The sequence below is a fragment of the Carcharhinus amblyrhynchos genome, chromosome 5 (genome assembly GCF_965287045.1).
Source record: "Carcharhinus amblyrhynchos chromosome 5, sCarAmb.v2.hapA, whole genome shotgun sequence".
Classification (NCBI taxonomy): Eukaryota; Metazoa; Chordata; class Chondrichthyes; order Carcharhiniformes; family Carcharhinidae; genus Carcharhinus; species Carcharhinus amblyrhynchos.
Window position 1 is genome coordinate 26,562,411 of NC_137328.1, and position 19,546 is coordinate 26,581,956.

Consider the following 19,546-nt stretch of genomic DNA (forward strand, 5'->3'; position numbering starts at 1 on the left):
AACAGACAAATCTTTTTGATGCCTCCATGGAGGGCTGGACACAATACATTGAGCAGTTGGGGTATTACTTTCAGGCTAATGGAATAGAGGAGAAAAGAAAGGCAGTTCTCTGAAGTGTTTGTGTCTGATTCGTAGTCTCATAACACTAAGTACACACAACTCCAAGTCGTTCAGTTAGATAGTTGAAAAAGTGTCATATTGCAGAGATTTAAGTTTAATTCAAAGGAGAGAGTAGCAAGGGAAATGATTACAACTTATATCATCAAGTTGAAGAAAATCTTGGAGCACTGTAATTTTGAAACTGCATTGAATGATATGCTGTGAGATAGATTAGTCTCTGAGGTGTGATGATACTGTGCCTTTAACAAATGTATTTTAATCATGTTTCTTTGCAAGCCTTAGCATTTTATTGATTTGTTGTCTGTAACCAACATCCTTTATTGCTGCTAAGGCAGTATCATTCATATCATGTTGATTTTAATCTGGACTAGAATATAGAACATAGATCATTACAGCGCAGTACAGGCCCTTCGGCCCTCGATGTTGCGCCGACCTATGGAACCAATCTAATGACCGTCTAACCTAAACTATTCCAATATTATCCATATGCCTATCCAATGACCATTTGAATACCCTTGAAGTTGGTGAGTCCACTACTGCTGCAGGCAGGGCATTCCACGTCCTTACTACCCTCTGAGTAAAGAAGACTAATGCAGTGTTCTTTAGTTTAATAGTCCTTTGAGGATTGGTGAGTGAACTTGATTTGGGGAAAGATAGGCAGATCAGGTGGTATTCCCAGGGTCAGCACTTTTTTTAACAGAGCATTCAAAGTTTTTAGTTTTGTTTCTCAGTTGCTGCCAGGAGTTGGTGGAAGAAGGCAATGTCTCCCGAGAGGCTTTCTGAAAGCCCAAGACTGGGGAACTTCAGAGAATTGATTCAACATTCAAAAGATGAATTCACAGCAAGAATTAAAAAGCTGAAGTTCCAGCATCACACAAGCATAATTGCTTGATGTGCTAAGTCTGAGAAGGGTATATGTCTGTGGGATATTTGACTTAGAACAACATAGATAAGCAGCTGTTAAGGATTATACTGTGTCATGTTTAAATCTTGCAATTGGTAAAGGTTATGCTAATCCTTTTCATTTTGTTTTAACTGTGTTCTTAAATAAACTTTGTTTGATAAATGCTTCCTAATGGGTCACTTGAATCATACCTGGAGTGAAATACCTTATGTTCAACCAGGCTAAAATCAAAGGTAAAACTTGGAGTTTCTGGCCTGGGTCATAGCAGGGGTGAATAATGAGACTATTGAATGATGAGACTATAGCAGGGGCAAATATAAATTTTAAGTGATAGTGCTGTAAATGGAGAGTGCTGACAAAAGCATCACAAATACATAATGTGGAAGAAGCTAGCACCGATGATTTAGATGTTCAGTCTTGTTTAATGTGGAAGTGGGCAAGATAGCCCCCATTTCTGTAATGCTCCTGATAAATGGAAAGCCTCTTAAGACGGAATTGGACCCTGGGCATCTGTTGTCCCACTGTTTAAGAAGGGGAACAGAGACTTTGCCGGGAATTATAGACCGGTGAGTCTTACTTCTGTTGTGGGCAAGGTTTTAGAAAAAATTATTAGGGATAGGATTTATAGTTATTTGGAGTGTAATGAATTGATTAGAAATAGTCAGCATGGTTTTGTAGCGGGTAGGTCGTGCCTTACTAACCTTATTGAGTTTTTTGAGAAGGTGACCAAAGAGGTGGATGGGGGCAAGGCAGTTGACGTGGTATACATGGATTTTAGTAAGGCGTTCGATAAGGTTCACCATGGTAGGCTTCTGCAGAAAATGCAGATGTATGGGATTGTGGGTAATCTAGGAAGTTGGATCAGGAATTGGCTATCAGATAGGAGACAGAGGGTGGTGGTGGATGGTAAATATTCATCATGGAGTACAGTTACGAGTGGTGTGCCTCAGGGATCTGTTTTGGGGCCACTGTTGTTTGTAATTTTTATTAATGATCTGGATGAGGGTATAGTTGGGTGGATTAGTAAATTTGCTGATGACACCAAAGTTGGAGGTGTGGTAGATTGTGAGGAAGGGTGTCATAGTCTGCAGGGAGACTTAGATAGGTTGCAGAGCTGGGCCGAGAGGTGGCGGATGGAATTTAATGCGGAGAAGTGTGAGGTAATTCACTTTGGTAGGAGCAACAGATGTGTCGAGTATAGGGCTAACGGGAGGACTTTGAATAGTGTGGATGAACAGAGGGATCTAGGTGTGTGTGTACATAGATCCCTGAAAGTTGGGAATCAAGTAGATAAGGTTGTTAAGAAGGCGTACGGTGTCTTGGCGTTTATTGGTAGGGGGATTGAATTTAGGAGTCGCAGTGTAATGTTGCAACTGTACACTACTCTAGTGCGGCCGCACTTGGAGTACTGTGTGCAGTTCTGGTCCCCGCATTACAAGAAGGATGTGGAGGCGTTGGAGAGGGTGCAGAGGAGGTTTACTAGGATGTTGCCTGGTATGGTGGGGAGGTCCTATGAGGAGAGACTGAGGGATTTAGGGTTGTTTTCGTTGGAAAGAAGGCGGCTAAGAGGGGATCTTATTGAAACATATAAGATGATTAGAGGTTTAGATAGGGTGGATAGTGATAGCCTTTTTCCTCGGATGGAGAAAGCTAGCACGAGGGGGCATGGCTTTAAATTAAGGGGGGGTAGCTACAGGACGGATGTCAGGGGTAGGTTCTTTACCCAGCGGGTGGTGAGGGATTGGAATGCCCTGCCTGCTGCAGTTGTAAATGCGTCTAGTTTGGGGGCGTTTAAGAGATCTCTGGATAGGTTTATGGACGAAAAGGGATTGGTATAGGCTAGTGGGCCATTGTTTCTGTAACTGGTCGGCGCAACATCGTGGGCCGAAGGGCCTGTTCTGCGCTGTAATGTTCTATGTTCTATGTTCTATGTTCTATGTTCTATGTTACCGCGATAGGTCAACATGTATTTCAGTGCTTGAGAGAAAGAGTCCAGTCACTTAATTTAAAGAACACTGCAGAAAAGTTTTCAACTTACACTGGAGAAGCCACAAAAATAATGGACATGACAACAGTACCTCTAAGCTAAGGCAACAGTTCACCCAGCTCCTATTAATAATGTGTCAGGCAAAGAGCAAAGCCTTCTAGTTGTGATTGGCTTAAGGAAATCAAGGTAAATTGGACCAAGATTTTTCAAGTATGGAAAAGTACTGATGAAGAAAAATGAGAGTGTTTTCAGTGGTGAGTTAGGCAAGATAAAAGTCCTATATTTGAAAATCCATGTGAATCCAGAGGCAACTCCCTCAATTTTTTTCTGGCATGTAGGTATGCCTTATGAGAAGAGGTGGATACCAAATTAAAAAGATTGAAAGAACTGGGCCTTATCCAGCCAGTTCAGTTCATGGAATGAGCAACACCCTTAGTCCCACGTTGAAGCCAGACAAGACATCTGCATTTGCGGTGATTACAAGTTGGATGCCAAGTTGGATAAATATTCAATTCTGAAGACTGAAGATCTGTATGCAAAGCTGGCTGATGGTTAATCTCATGCAAAGCCGGATATGAGTCAAGCATATCAGCAACTTGAATTAGACAACGGTTATTAAGGTTATGTCCTGATAAACAGACACAAAGATTTGTTCCTTCAATAATTTGGTCTATCAAGTATGTCCTCAGGAGGTGCTACTTTCCAGAAGACAATGGAAAGTCTCCTTTATGGGCTGTCACAAGTTATAGTATACCTTGATATTATAACTGGATTGACAGAAGCCAAGCACCTAGCTAACTTAGTGGAGGTGCTAAAGAGATTTCAACGGCTGGAGTTGGTCTCAAGACAGAGAAACATATTTTTCAAGCAATTAAGGTAGCCGACCTGGGCTGCCATGTAGATGTACAAGAATTACATCCTGTGGAAGACTAAATGAAGGCTATAAAAGAGGCACAAGCCTACAAAAACACACCTGACCTTAAGACTTTTTTTAGGAATGGTGAATTAATATGGACATTCTTTTACCAAATTTGTCAATGTTATTGGCCCCCTTGCATATGTTGCCAAAGAAGCACCAGCTTTGGTTTTGGAAGACAGCCCAAAGTAAAGCAATTGTTGCGTTCTTCGAACTTATTCGTACATTTTGATCCATCCAAGAAATTGGTGCCAACCTGTGAAACCTCTTTATATGGCATTGGTGCAGTGTTATCCCATGAGATGGACGACAGACCTAAAAGGGCAACAGGGTATGTCTTGAGAACCTTTTTAGAAGCCAAAAAGGCTACTTCTAAATTAGGAAAGAATAGTTTTTGGTGTCAAGAGTTTCTACCAGTATTTGTACAGTGGCAGAAACCATTGTTTCTGGTCACAACTTTTGGGGGTCTTTAAACAAGACATACACCCAATCACACTGGCAACAATTCAACATTGGGCATTAATCCTTTGCCTACAAATATACCTTCAAGTACCAGCCTGGAACATACAAAGCAAATGTGGTTGCACTTAGTCACTTATCTTTGTAAGAGAGAGTGGCACCTTCCCCAGTGCCACAGGAAATTGTCATGGCATTGAATTTCTTAGACACATTGCCTGTCTCAGTGAAACAGATCAAGTACTGGACCAATCAGAATCCTCCACTGCTGTCCAAATTGAGGCAAAGGATACTAATGAGTTGGGCTAATGAAACAAGTTTTTATAGAGATTAAATCATATTTTATCTGAAAAGATGAGTTGTCAAGATGGCTTCATAGTTTGAGGAGCAAGGGCGGCTATCCCTGTACCAGAAAGAGCAATGCAACTAGTGGAATTACACAATGCCCATCCAGCCATCTCAAAGATGAACATGCTCACCACGAGTTATGTCTGATGGCCTGGCATTGATGCCAACATTGAAAGCCTCATTAAGCACTGTGAACTGAGCCAATTGCAACAAAGATTGGCTCCTGCAGCTCACTGCACAATCGGGAGTAAACTGGTTGGCCAGGGAAGAGTCCATATTGATTATGTTGGCCTATTCATGGGCACAGTGTTTTTGTTCCTTTTCAATGCACATTCAAAATGTTTGCAGTAATAGATGGGATTTTATGACCTCACTTGAGTGAGACTCGTAAAATTGTGCCCGAGGCCAATGAAGAATTCTGTTCTGCGAGCCTTTCCCGCCCCAGAATCGGGATGGGTGAGGTGGTAAAATTCCAGTCGAAATGTCTGACATCGCAGGATACAGTTAAGATTTTTTACCATAATACCTGGAGTCATAGTGTCTGATAATGGAACAGCCTTCATGAGTGTGGTATTTCAAAAGTTCACCGCCCTTAATGGTATCAAGCACATTAGGATCCTGTTACAATTCAGGTCAGAAACTCTAAAGTATTTTGAAGCCTGTTTGGATCAAAAGTTTTGCACTTTGAATTTCGCTAGGGTGAGCATGAGTTGCTTCACCTCAGGTATGATTCAACCGTCCCACAAAGGAGCTTTTATTAAAGTTTATCAAAGTATACAGTTAACATGAATAGAAAGAAAATGAGCAATAACTTTTACCAATTACAAACAAACAAAAACTCATGATATTGTATGACCAGTGTCAGAAAAATTAAGGGCTGACTGTCTATGCTCAGTTGCAGGACTTAAATTGTAGCTGAATCAGGTAACATAGCTTGGTGACAGACTTCTGGGTGCTAATATTCTCCCCTTCAAAACATTCATGCAAGAGAAATGTTCCTTGAGGACCTGTTATGGGTATACTTCTTCGTACAGTGCCCTGCTTCTCTCTCCTTCCTCTTTTTCCAATTGGTCCTGTTCTCTCCTGATGCCCTTCTGTTGTCCAGCTCCAAAGGCAGCACCAAAAGACCACCCATGAATGAAACAAAACTGTTGTAAAGGCAGCTAAAAACAGTCACGTACCAGTCAGAATTAAGTGCATAATTAACAGAAAAGAGAGAGTCAAGATAGCAAACTGTAATTAGTGGCTTATCACACAGATCAATGCTAGGGCCTGAACTATTTACAATTTATATTAATGACCTGGATGAAGAGACAAACTGTATTGCAGCTGAGTGTTTTAAGTATACAAGAGCAAGTAGGTTTTGAGGACGATACATGGAGTCTGCAAAGTGATTTAAATAAGTTAAGTGAATGGGCAAAAAGTGGCAGATCAAATATAACATGGGAAAATCTGAAGTTATCCACTTTGGCAAAAAGAATAGAAAAATAATTATTCAGTTGGAGAGAGAGAGACTGCAGATTGTAGCAATGCAGAGGAATGTGGGTGTCCTTGAACATGAGTCACAAAAGGTCAGCATGTAAGTAATTAGGAAGGCAATCTTATCATTGGCCTTAGTTGTAAAGAGCAATAGCTCATGAAAGTAGGGAAGTGTTGCAAACCATAGAGAGCACTGATGAAACTGCACTTGGGAGTACTTTGCGCAGTTTTGGTCGCCTTACTTAAAGAAGGGCATACTTGCATTGGAAGCAGTAGGGATCATTAGGTTGATTCCTGGGATAAGATGTTTGTCTTATAGGTTGAGTAGCTGGGCTAATATCCATTAGAGGTTAATGGAATTAAAAGTGACCCAGGGTAGATACTGAGATGTTTCCCCTTGAAGGGGCAATCTAGAACTGGGGCCATATTTTTAATACAAAGGGTCTTCCATTTAAGACAGAGATGAGGATCAATTTCTTCTTTCAGAGTTATTAATGTTTAAATATTCTTCAGGGAGTAGTGGGGGTTGTGTCATTGAATTTATTCAAGGCTAAGATACACACATTTTTGATTAACAAGGGAGTCAAGAGTAATGGGGAATACGCAGGAAAATGGAGTTAAAGCCATAATCGTATCAACCTGAGCAGGCAAGAGGGTCAAATGGCCTATTCCTGCTCCAATCTCTTATCTTCTTATGAAGGCAAAAAAGCACATAAGGTAAGAAACAACCTCAAAAGATAAATTATCAGCTAACCAATATATCACTAACCAATATATCACTGTGCTCAGTTCTGGTTGCCTCATTACAGGAAGGATGTGGAAGCCATTGAAAGGGTGCAGAGGAGATTTACAAGGATGTTGGCTGGATTGGGTGGCATGCCTTATGAAGATAGGTTGAGGGAGCTCGGTCTTTTCTCCTCAGAGAGATGAAGGATGAGAGGTGACCTGATAGAGGTGTATAAGATGTTGAGAGATATTGATCAGGTGGATCTTCAGAGGCTTTTTCCCAGGGCTGAAATGGCTGCCACAAGAAGACACAGGTTTAGGGTGCTGGAGAGTAGGTACAGAGGAGATGTCAGGGGTAAGTTTCTCACTCAGAGGGTGGAATCGGCTGCCGGTGGTAGTGGTGGAAGCGGATTTGATAGGATATTTTAAGAGACTTCTGGGTGAGTACGTGGGACTTAGTAAGATTGAGGGTTATAGGTAAGCCTAGCGGGTAGAGAAATGTTCGGCGTAACTTGTGGGCCGGAGGGCCTGTTTGTGCTGTAGTTTTTCTATGTTCTATATACATATTCTCAATGAAATTAACAAGCAGCAAAAGACCAGTTTGAATATTATAACTCCTGGGGAGGACAGAAAAAAATCCAGGACCAATAAAATTCCTTTGCGACCCTTCAGGTGATGAAAAGGCATTGGAAGATCACATTCTATAAAGATATATGATCCAATCTCTGACAGCATCAAGGGCCCTCTCAACTTCCTCTTGAATGCATAGAGAGAATCAACACCCAACAGCATATTCCATTATATGATGGATGAGACCTCTGTAATGCAATGTTGAAAGGATGGCATTAACTGATTTATGGCATCTGTTAATGCCATAAATTGCTGGGCAGTAAGTAGGGCAGTTCAATATCACAAACAAGCCCATATCAAACATAGGACCATTGATTTAGATACTGAAACAATGTGTATCCTGAATATCTACTGAGCATTTCAAACCAAAATGGTACATGGCAGACCTCTGGCTCATGAAGAACGCCTGCAGGCACCCTGCCAGTGAATGCCTCAGTGCCGATTTTGTGCCTGACAAGCTGATGTTGCATCATATTTTTAGGCTTTCAGTTTAAGCTTCTCGTGTTCACTGTTTTGTTGAAAATAATTTGATACTAAAGAAGTGTTATACTAGCACAAAATAAGAAAAACAAACATCACAACCAGATCATCAATTGTGAGGCCCCAGATATTTCGTTGTGGCATAAATAGCAGAAATGGCCAAAAATGCTATGTCTTACCCCTGAACGTGGCACGTGTCATTTTTGCAGAGGTGGAATGGAGTCAAATCAAAGTTTGTAAATGTGTGGTATAGAGAGGCAGCTGGCATTTAAACCATCACCTGCCTCCAGTTGGATCTTGATAGCCCTGGAGTGTGTCATGAACACGCAGTCTGATAAGGACTTTAATAAAAAGCTAAAAAAGAAATCCATGTAGGAGAGCAGCTGTTTGAATGGCCACTACCTAATAAGGAAGTGTAATCCGTCAGTTTGAGAGCAGTGGTCTATGGGTTTAATAAAATCCGGAAATGGCTGGAAGCTGCCTAAAGACAGAAACATCTTAATCATCATGAGAGAGGCAACTTCAAACTGAGACAGCTTCTCAACAGGGACAGACCACGGAAGGTTTTCAGAAACAGCTAACAGACATCTGTACTAAATCAGGCCACAAAGAACCACCAGCCGCAACACCATAAGTGTGAAAACAAGACCATTCACAAATTCCTTATTTGTTGAGATCACCTGAAAATGCAAACTTCACTTCTTCAACTACAGAAGCAATCATGGTCATAAAACCATGTTGTAATATGTCTTTAAGTGATAGAAGTATGCCATCACTAGAAGGGAAGTGTGATCTAGCCTTCGTTTGACTTTGACCTGTGAGCAGAGTACACAGCACACAACTTTACTAATGTCTTCAAGCATTCTATCCATTTAGATCTATTCTCATGTGCCTAGTTTAAATAATCAAACCCACGACATGTTTATACAATCCTCATGAAGATGGTTTATATCATAATAAAAACAGGACGTGGTGCTCAACAGCGTGGAAGCAGGATTAAGTACAAGTACAATGTGAAGAACAGTTTAGGTCATGTTACGTATCATGAGATGACCCTTGACATATTGGTCAGACCACAACAAGTTCACAGTGTGGAATGCACAGTATGGAAGCTGCCCAGGTAAGCTGTGAAAACACAGGAAAAGCAGTAGATTCCTCCCAGATGTCGATCTTCTAGCTACAGGTGGGCATGAGGTATTACATCTTCTATCTACCTACAAGTGGGCATGAGAGATTGAATAGGTTAGGACTTTATTCCCTGGAGCATAGAACAATGAGGGGAGATTTGATAGAAGTGTATAAGATTTTGATGGGTATAGATAGAGTGAATGCAAGCAGGCTTTTTCCCCTGAGGCTAGAGGAGAAAAAAATCAAAGGGCATGGGTTAAGGGTGAAAGGAGAAAAGTTTAAAGGGAATATTGGGGGGGATTCTTCATGCAGAAAGCGGTGGGAGTGTGGAATGAGCTGCCGGATAAAGTGATAAATGCGGGGTCACTTTTAACATTTAAGAAAATCTTGGACAGGTTCATGGATGAGAGGGTATGAAGGGATATGGTCCAAGTGCAGGTCAGTGGGACTTGGCAAAAAATGGTTTGGCACAGACAAGAAGGGCCAAAAGGCTTGTTTCTGAGCTGTAATTTTCTATGGTTCTATGGTTCTATGAGCTAATCTGAATCAGAGAGACCAAACACAAACTTTGCAGAACACCTTCGGCCCATCCACAAACAGGATCCACTTCTACACATCACCCTGCTCTCCTGTCCACATGTCCATCCTTAGCCTTTTGCAATATTCTAGTGAAACCCAATGCAAATTGTGGGAATTGCACCTCATCTTCTGATTGGGCACTGGACTTCACTAGAACATTGATGCAAGTCAAGGATGAAAATGTGGACATGAGAGCAAGATGGTGAATTGAAATAGCAAGGAACAGGAAAGTTGGGGTCATGCTTGCAGCTAGAATAAAGCTGTTCCACTAAGTAGTCACTCAGCCAAATTTTAGTGTCCCCAATGCAGAGGAGACCAATTTGGGAGCAACCAATATGGTAAATTACATTGAAAGAAGTATTGCTTCAACTGAAAGGCATGTTTGGAGCTTTGGATGGCGAGGAAGGAGGAGGTAAAGGGGCAGGCATTGCACATTCTGAAATTGCATAGCAAAGTACTGCAGCAAGGCGATGAGGTATTGGAAGTGATGGAGGAGTGCAGTAGGGTGTCACAGGGGCATATACATGTCATTCTGAGAGCTTCTCACACATCTGCATGATGTACCCCTGCCTCTTGTAACTTCCTCAGCATCTTGTGCAGGGCCCATCCCAGATTCTCATCGTCCAACTTCGACACTGCAGATGCCTCTTCCCTAGCTGTGCTCCAAGTGTCGATGAGCTTAGCTAACCCTGCCTCTTCTAACTGTTCATGTGGTGACTGCCAAAATATAACCCCACCCCACCGGCTCAAATTAAATCTATTACCCACTAATGAGCCTGCATTAGAGGAGGGTGCAGGTGACTCCTGCAATACCTCTACCTGTGCACTGTTCCTCTCCAATGTCCTGAGTCATCGGTGGACTGGACGAATTGCTTCTTCCCTTGCCCTTGTCTTGCATTCTCCATACAGGGGAGTGCAAGTCTATCAAACTGATCTGGTGTATTTTGCGCAATGCAAATGCCAGCAGCTGCAAGGATAACCATGGAAAGATTCTACACTACAGAAACCATTAAAACCCATGACTGAAGGATGTCCTGATTCAATTCAACATGTCCACAAACACACAGGATCATTTTGGCCTTATTGGGATAGGATAAATCATAGAATCCCTACCGTGCTGAAGGAGGCCATTTGGCCCATTAAGCCTGCAATGACTCTTTGACAGAGCATCTTACCCAGCCCAATCCCTGTAATCCTGCGCATGCCCCCCTAACTTTTACATCTTGGGACACTAACCTGCAGATTTTTGGACTGAGAGAGGACACCGGGGACCCTGGAGGAAACCTATGGATGAAAGGGCGGCGCTCCAAAAGCTAGTAACTTTGAAAGCTCATGATACCAAATAAACCTGTTGGACTTTAACCTGACATTGTGAGACTTTTTACTATGAAACCTATGGAGACGGGGGGGAGTGTGCAAACTCCATACAAACAGTCACCCAATCAAACATGGGTCCCTGGTGCTGTGAGGCAGCACTGATGTCCACGGTGCCACAGTTCCACCCATAGGCATCTCCCGGGACTTATTTTTGAAGGCAGACAGGTCATCGTGTCAGTATCTTTGTGACTTGCTATTTTTCAAAAACTTATTAATCCCAGATGAGCATTGCTTGGACAAAAGACTCACAAAAGGGACAGTCTATTGGAACACTGGCATTGAAGTCATTGTTAAGAAGAGCAATCATGTCAAGTGCATATGCCAAATCAGCACATAAAATCATTGATTCCCCATGAAGCTCCATAGTCTAAAATTGTATCCAAACTTTTATAGGTCCATGGCACTGACTTTAATATCATTTTCTGGCAACTTTACCAAATACCCCATAATTTGACAATTGTACAATATGTCCAGCACAACTGTCACACACACTCTACCTGCTATTTTCAGTTTGTGTATGCCCAGAAAGATCATTACGGGGACCGTTCCTCAATTTACTGGTAAACCCTTTAGGAATATTTATGAGAAGTGGAGTATTGATCACACTGCTATTTCCCCTCATTATCCTAGATCTAATGACCTAGTTCATTCTCATTCAAAGTGACAATTTTAAGTGCAATTATTCCATCATCAGCAGAGATCATGTTTGGCAGGTCAATTTATCTAATGTTATCCATTCCATTTGCTCAGAAGTTAGAAAACATATGTCAAAACGTAACGAGAGGATACCAATGTGCTCAATAAATATGTGGCTACAGATCAGCCAAATTTACAACTAGGTCAACAAATTTGCATGCAGAATCCATCAAAAACTATATAGTATCTAGCTGAGAGGACAAGGATCTGTTCAGAACCGTGACCCAATAATTCATTATACACAAATGCAAGACATAACTGAGGATGAATCAGATCCATTCCAAAGACTCAACCCTGCAGTCCTACTGCATTGAGGACATGATGCCAAATGCAACCAGGAACAACATCCAAGGATGACAATCCTACAGAGCACTAAACAATTAAAGAAACCGCAGACAAGGTTACCATTACAAGATCTGGGTATACCACAGATGACCTCTATGGTTCAGAGACTTGTAGTTTCAACAGTTCTATACTTACAGAGTGGTATCTAAATATGAATATGTATTTTAAATAGCTGAACTCCTCTGGACAGGTGGAGGTGGAGGTAAATTATTTTTAAAAACAGAAGCGGATGTTGTAATATGCCTTTAAGGAACAGCAAGCAGCATGGCATCACTAGAAGAGAAATATCATTTGATCCAGTCTCACTTTCACTTTGGTTTCTGAATAGAGCACACGGTGCACAGTCTGCTGATGTCTTTAAGCTTTTGGTCCACTCTTGCACGTTGTCATATACATGTTTAAATAAGTGAACCCACAAATTGTTCATCCAGTCCCTTATGAGTGATAGATGTCTTTATATCATCACAAAAAAAAGAAAAAGCTAGGGGCTAATTCTTCCAGCCTGCAGCGTAGCAGGCCAGAGCCTCAAGTGGAGGCTGTGTAGTAGGCTGCTGCTGGGTGCTTTGCCTCCATAAGTCTCCAGACACCATCAGCTCTGCGTCAGGAATGGGTGGGGAGCTGTGTAATTTATTATAATAATCATTTATATACAATTTAAATGTAATTAGCCAGCCCAGGAATGAAGTCTCTGAGCCCCTTAGCCTCTCCGCTCTCCCCACACTGCCCAGGAGTGTTTTACTCCACTGGGGTTTGCAATAGCTCCCTACTTGTGGGGAGCAGGCAGGCCCAGAGACTTCTGACCCCAGTGGAATGAAGGGATGCCATTGAGGCCCTCCAAGTGGTCAGGGGTGAGGGAGGTGCCCCCTGGGTATTCCCATCTTGGCAGTGCCAGCTTGGCCCCCGGCAGTGTCCAATGGATAAAGGGGAAAAGCCTGGGGCACCTTGACACTGTCCACTGGGTGTCGGGCAGTGCCAAAGGGCAGAATCCAATGAGGGCTGAGTCTCTGTGGGGAGATCAGTGTGAGTGAGGATTCGCCCTGCCACTCTGCACTTTGCAGTGACAGAGGGAAGGAGGCCAGCAGTCGGGGCTGGACATCGGGGCTGGACATCGGGACACCAGCGTTGGCCTGCCGAAATGAGGTGGGGGGGGGGGTGCGGGGAAGGTTGAGGCAGGCTGGGTGGAGAGGGTGAGGAGGAATGCAAGGATGGCCTGGACATGTCTGGAAGGCCAATGATCAGGCCATCCTTGGTTAGTGTGGCCTATATGTGACTCAAGGCCTCACAGAAATATGGTTGACTCTTGACTGCCCTCTGAATAATTGGGGTTGGGCAACAAAAGCTGGCCTTGCCAGTAACAACCACATTCATTAAAGAATGAAAAAAAACCCAATGGGAGATGAAAAGTAGAAGGATCATTTTTTAACGATCTGAAAGTTTCTTTGGTTCCTTGCAAAAGACTTTAAATTCACAGAGCTTTTATTTCAGGCAAGTGATAAATTTGTATAAATATAATATAATTATGCTTGTCAGTTATGGATTCCACTGAGAAAAACAACACCTGTTTGGAGGCCACACATAAAAAGTAGCAGCCACGACGGCTAGTATGTGAATATCAAGAACAGTTACCGTGAAAGAGATTGCATGTGGGATGACAACAGCTGTTGTTGTGAGTTGCTTGTCGATGGTTAAAATATATATCATAGCAATGCAGATTTATCACTTGCCTGCAGTTAAAGCTCTGAGAATTCAATCCCAGTTTCTTTTTCTTTTTTTGGAAAACAACAAAGTAATCTTCACATCTTTACAGGATGAGCGAACAAAGCCTTGAAAACATCCAGTATTCCAAAGAAACTTGTAACATTGATTTAAAAACCTACAAGTCACGAAGCACTGTGAGAGTGGATAGAAAATTGACATAAAGACAAATTAAACAGTTTGTCTGAGACAGAAACCCACACTGCTGCCTGATTGGTTTAATCCATTTGCAGAATAAGTGATGAATCTTATACTTGAAGTTGATTTCAAAAGAGGCTCGTTGTGTGACAAGATTTTAAACAATCTCACAGCTGCTAATGCTCTCGGTCTCATAGCAACTTCTATAGCAGAGTAAACAGAAACATCTGGATTGCAGATTAGAATATGAGAAAATCAAAAATCGAAACAGGAGTTGACCATTCCAGAGGCTGCTCTACCATTAGCCAAGTGACAGCTGACCTCAACTCTACGGACAGTATTTTCCAGCCGGGCTCACCCTAATGCTGGAAATTCCCACACAAGGTCAACGGACCTCCGTGTGATCCGTCCCCGTCTGCTACGATTCCCGTGAAGGGCAGAACAGGAAAATTCCGCCCTATATTTCTTCCCTATCCCCACAGTCCTTGATCCCATAGTATCTAAATAGCTACGGATTTTCTCTCCAAACTCTGATCCCTAGCTATCGACTCCATCTCTCTCCTTGGAAACTGTCTGAACCAACCGAACTGTTGACTGCCACACAGTTTGTTTTAACCCTTATACGGTGGACAAATAATTATGAGTAGATGTTTTTTAGTATGACCAATATTTATTTAAACCCACACAATCAATAATCACCTACCCAACCAATAAGTTATCTTACAGAAAATACTAGTATTCAAGTCCAATACAAGACTTTGACTGAACTTTGCGTGACTGGCAAGTACCCAACCAGGTATTGGACTTTATCTGTGCGTTGGTCTTGGTAGTCGCCTGCATAGTCTGGTCTTTTGGTCTGGTCTGGCTCTCTGGCTCAGGTCTTCCTTCCTTCCTTCTCGGGTGTGGTGGCTCTTCTCGTACTAGTCGTCGTTGACAATGGTCACCATTGTTGTAGCTTGTTCATGGGGGTCAGAGAGAGAGATTCTTAGTTGTGCAGCACCCTTTATACCCTGTTTGATTTCATGCCTTTTTTGGCCATTGCTAATCAATCAATCAGGACTTGATCCTCCTAATCGATAAGAGTCCAATCAGGTAGTACCACACCGATCTCTGGGTGTGTCCCTAACGGCCATGGCTGTAGGTGCTGGAGGCACATAGGTCACATACCTCCCTCCTAAATAAGGGGTCATGGTGCCTTTATGTCTGGTACACAACCCAGTGTGACCAGAAAGTCTCTTCCATCCTGAAGGTGAAACAAGCAAAGTTAATAGGACCTATCAAGTGTGATGGTGGGAAAGTTTGTGTGGAACCGGAAGAGCAGAGGTACTTAATGAATGGGATATACCCCAGACTACTGTGGGAGGTGAGAGAGGACATTGCTGAGCCGCTGGCGATGAACTTTGCATCATCAATAGAGATGGGAGAGGTTCCAGAAGATTGGAGGATTGTGGATGTTGTTCCTTTATTCAAGGAAGGGACTAGAGATAGTCCTGGAAATTATAGACCAGTGAGTCTAAACTCAATGGTTGGTAAGTTGATGGAGGAGATCCTGAGAGACAAGATTTATGAACATTTGGAGAGATACATGATTAAGAATAGTCAGCACGGCTTTGTCAAAGGCAGATCATGCCTTACGAGCCTGATTGAATTTTTTGAAGATGTGACTAAACACATTGATGAAGGAAGAGCAGTAGGTGCAGTATATATGGACTTTAGCAAGGCATTTGATAAGGTGTCCCATGCAAGGCTTATTGAGAAAGTGAGGGGGCATGGGATCCAAGGGGACATTGCTTTGTGGATTCAGAACTGGCTTGTTCACAGAAGGCAAAGAGTGGTTATAGGTGGGTCATATTCTGCATGGAGGTTGGTCAACAGTGGAGTGCCCCAGGGATCTGTTCTGGGACCGTTACTCTTTGTGATTTTTATAAACGACCTGGATGAGGAAGTGGAGGGATGGGTTGGTAAGTTTGCTGATGACACAAAGGTTGGAGGTGTTGTGGATAGTGTGGAGGGGTGTCAGAAGTTGCAGTGAGACATTGATAGGATGCAAGACTGGGTGGAGAAGTGGCAGATGAAGTTCAACCCAGATAAGTGTGAAGTGGCTCATTTTGGCAGGTCAAACAGGATGGCAGAAAATAATATTAATGGTAGGACTCTTGGCAGTGTGGAAGATCAGAAAGATCTTGGGGTCCAAGTTCATAGGACGCTCAAGTTGAAGATATGGTTAAGAAGATGTATGGTGTACCGGCCTTCATCAATCGAGAAATTGAGTTTAGGAGTCGAGAGATAATGTTGCAGCAATATAGGACCCGGGTCAGACCCCACTTGGAGTGCTGTGCTCAGTTCTGGTCGCCTCATTACAGGAAGGATGTGGAAGTCATAGAAAGGTTGCAGAGGGGATTTACAAGGATGTTGCCTGGATTGGGGACCATGCCTTATGAGGATAGGTTGAGGGAGGTCAGCCTTTTCTCCTTGGAGAGACAAAGGATGAGGGGTGACCTGATAGAGGTATATAAGATGTTGAGAGGTATTGATCGAGTGGATAGTCAGAGGCTTTTTCGCAGGGCTGAAATGGTTGCCACAAGACGACACAGGTTTAAAGTGCTGGGGAGGAGGTACAGACGAGATTTCAGAGGTACGTTTTGCATTTAGAGAATGGTGGGTGCATGGAATGGGCTGCCGGCAATGGCGGTGGAGGCGGATTCAATAGGGTCTTTTAAGAGATTTTTAGATAAGTACATGGAACTTAGTAAGATAGAGGGTTATAGGTAAGCCTAGTAGTTTCTAAGGTAGCGACATGTTCAGCACAACTTTGTGGGCCAGAGGGCCTGTATCTTGCTGTCATTTTTCTATGTTTCTATGTCTCCAAACCAGTGTGACTATAAAGTCCCTCTCATCCTGGAGATGACCCATATCCTATTTATTCTCTTGTCTGGGTGGCAGTCCCGCTGTCTGTCTTTAAACTGCAGCCTGCCATTTTAGTTCTTGCCCAATTGTTCCAGAGTGCTTTATAAATTGCCATTTTAGATGGCATGTTTGGCCACAGAACTGTTCACATCTTTGGTGTCATACTTGTCTCTGTGATGAGCTTCTGACCATGTATCTGCCATCAACAAAGCCATCTCCTGACTTCACCCCTGCCTCTGCTGCTGAAACCTTCGATCATGCCATTATGGATGTGATTATTCCACCACTCTCCTGGCTGTCATCCCGCATTCTATTTTCTGTAAACTTGGCATTGTAAAAACTTTTAAACCTATGTCTTTACTTTCCCCAAGTCCCATTCACTTATTATCCTCTGTGTTCACTTGATCACATTGCTGCTGATCAAACAATTGCCTCATTTGATGTTTTTGTGAACCTACCCATGCTGTGTTCCCAAACACTGCGTAAGCCTCTGGTGAACGATCCATGTCCACTACCGTAAGGGCCTGTTTTGTAGGTCAAATGACTTGAATATTGTAGCATCTGTTACCTGTAGGAGGTACGATGGTTGCGTGCATAGTAGGCAAGCTTGAAGTTGTATGTAACGGTTTGATTACCATCGCCAATTTGTCATGGCCACATGCTGTTTTAATCCTGACTATTTGACCAGTGTTAGAGGGTCATGTCTGTGGGCATTTTGATCATAGTGTGTTTTGAGTCTCAATTGGTGTTCTATTTCTTCATTTATTCACAGGGTGTGGGTGTAGCTGGCTAGGCCAGCATTCATTGCCCATCCATAGTCGCACTTCGGAAGGTGGCAGTGAGCTCCAGTAATAATCTTTACCTTCAGTCTTGCATTGCTGAAAATCATGTTGAGGATGGTGAAGATCTCACCCTTTCTCCTGGTGGTGTCAACATTCTCATAATAGTGTGATTGGAGGCTCAATGGTTTTGCTGCTGTGGCTGAGCTCCAATTAATTCACTTTTCTGACTAACTGGCTGTAATGTGGCTGGTGGCAGAGGAAGACTGCTGTGGCTTTGATCTGCAGCATTGAGCAAAATTATGCCACTTGTCACATTTGTTGTAGAATTTCCCATACGTGAAACATGTTACTCTGTTCTGAGAGTGATGATCCCTGCAGCTGGAGTAGAGCATGCCCTGCACATGCTCTACAAAAACTTCTGTTTCCTGCCTTATTGGGCAATTTTGAGCCTGCATTAGCTGTCAGTCAGAACGGCAAGATCGACAGAGAATTCGGCAAGAATCAGAAGGTGCGATTTTCTCTGCCAAGTTCATGATTTGCAACTTTCCAGGCCATCCGCTGGCAGCACAACAAGAAATCCATAGTTAAAGTCTGGGATCTTTATGTTGATGCATCATAACATCATTAGCGATCCCTCCTTCCCCTGACTAAATATCTATCAGCCACCAACGTGATGTCAATTTACAACAATAGATGATTTACAACGCATAAAAGAAAACCTACCGAGCTCACTCCGAAAGGGATATCTGAGGTGGATGTTCAGGTTGCTATTACCACCAAGGATACCAGTTAAGAGGGGGCAATGGAGAGGATGCAGGGGGCCTAGATAAGTTCAACTCAAGGTGGGAGGGTTCAATGTTGGCATCTCAGAGGATACGGGCACTCACAGGACTTGGCAGCCCTTCATGTCTGTGAGCCTCTAGGTTTAAAAGGGTCTGGTGCCTGGCATGCAGGCTGTGCTTTCTATGCCCTCCTTGCTGTGTTTTGTAGAATAAGACCATAAGACATAAGAGTCACTCAGCTCATCGCATCTGCTCCGTCATTAATCATGGTTGATATTTTTCTCATCCCCATTTTCCTGCCTTTTCCCCATAACCCTTGATCCCCTTATTAATTAAGAATCTATCTATCTCTGTCTTAAAGACACATAATGACCTGGCCTCCACAGCCTTCTGCAACAAAGAGTTCCACAGATTCACCACCGTCTGACTGAAGAAATTCCTCTTCATCTCAGTTTTAAAGGATCATTCTTTGAGCCTAAGATTGTGCCCCCGGTTCTAATTTTTCCTACCAGTGGAAACATCCTCTCCATGTCCATGTTATCCAGGCCTCACAGTATCTTGTAAGTTTCAATAAGATGCCCCCCATCCCCATTCTTCTAAACTCCAATGAGTACAGACCCAGAGTCCTCAACTGTTCCTCATACGACAAGTTCTTCATTCCAGGGATCATTCTTGTGAACCTCCTCTGGACCCTTTCCAAGGTTTGCACAAAACTGTTCACAATAGTCCAAATGGGGTCTCACATGAGCATTATACAGCCTCAGAAGTACATTTCTGTTCTCTCGACATGAATGTTAACATTGCATTTGCCTTCCTAAGTGTCGACTGAACCTGCATGTTAACCTTGAGAATCTTGAACAAGAACTCCCAAGGCCTTTTGTGTTTCTGATTTTCTAAGCATTTTCCCATTTATGCCTCCATTCCTCCTTCCAAAGTACATAACCTCACACTTTTCCGCATTGTATTCCATCTCCCATTTCTTTGCCCACTCTCCTAACCTGTCCAAGCAAG